Source organism: Atta colombica, unplaced genomic scaffold, assembly GCF_001594045.1.
Source record: "Atta colombica isolate Treedump-2 unplaced genomic scaffold, Acol1.0 scaffold105, whole genome shotgun sequence".
NCBI classification, from domain to species: Eukaryota; Metazoa; Arthropoda; class Insecta; order Hymenoptera; family Formicidae; genus Atta; species Atta colombica.
The window spans coordinates 3,828,290-3,828,993 of record NW_017259190.1 but is presented as its reverse complement, the minus strand read 5'-3'; the positions used below and the strand labels follow the sequence as shown (position 1 = coordinate 3,828,993).

The following is a 704-nucleotide window of genomic DNA, read 5'->3' as shown; positions in this document are numbered from 1 at the left end:
GAGGAGGAGGAGGAGGATGAGGAGGAGGAGGAGGAGGAGGAAGAGGAGGAGGAGGACCAGCGAGGGGTCGGTCGGTATATAAGGTATAAGGTAGTCCATTAGCGTTAATATTATAAACGTTAGCTGCCCTCTGGCCATCCCCGTAACATACTCACGTGCGCCTGCGTACCTCTCTTGCCCTTCACCCGCCATCATACAGTCCCTCTGCATACATTCTATCTGCGTTCACCACATACCCACTATCTTCCTTCTACTCTCTGTCTATCGCGGGTGTACACTCGTCTTCCGTTTCTCTCCTTCTCTCCTTTGCCTCTCGATCGCTTGCTCTCTCTATCTCTTTCTCTCGCTGTCTTGCATATATTCCTATTTTTCATGTTCTCTCTCGCATATATGCATCCATCTCTATCCGTCCTCGTCACATCCCCGTCATTCTATCACTCTCCGTTGTAGCAGCGGTTTCCAATGCGCACCTTTTCTATTTCCATCTCTGTTTTGTGTCCGCTTTATCTCTATCTAACTCTTTCTCTCTTTCTCTCTCTCTGTTCCTAGAGCTTCGCTCTCTCTCTCATTCCTGTTCCCTACACTCAGTTATCTCTGTCTCGATATATTCTCCATCTTCTTTCCTCGTAAATTCATTTCGTCTCTTTTCGAGCTGTATTTCCTTCTTCGTCTCTCCATCTCGTAGGAATCCGGTCTGTCTTTCT

The 704-nt window shown here is 47.6% G+C and overlaps 1 protein-coding gene across 1 annotated transcript in view; it reads right to left on the bottom strand.

Annotated features, from left to right (window-relative positions):
* LOC108689037 (LIM/homeobox protein Lhx9-like) overlaps window positions 1-179 on the bottom strand; it is a 66,404-nt gene extending 66,225 nt beyond the window's left edge. The window contains exon 1 of the mRNA XM_018195645.1: window positions 156-179. The gene's annotated coding sequence lies outside the window, so the exon portion shown is untranslated. The remainder of the gene's footprint in view (window positions 1-155) is intronic.
* Window positions 180-704: the final 525 nt, after the last annotated feature.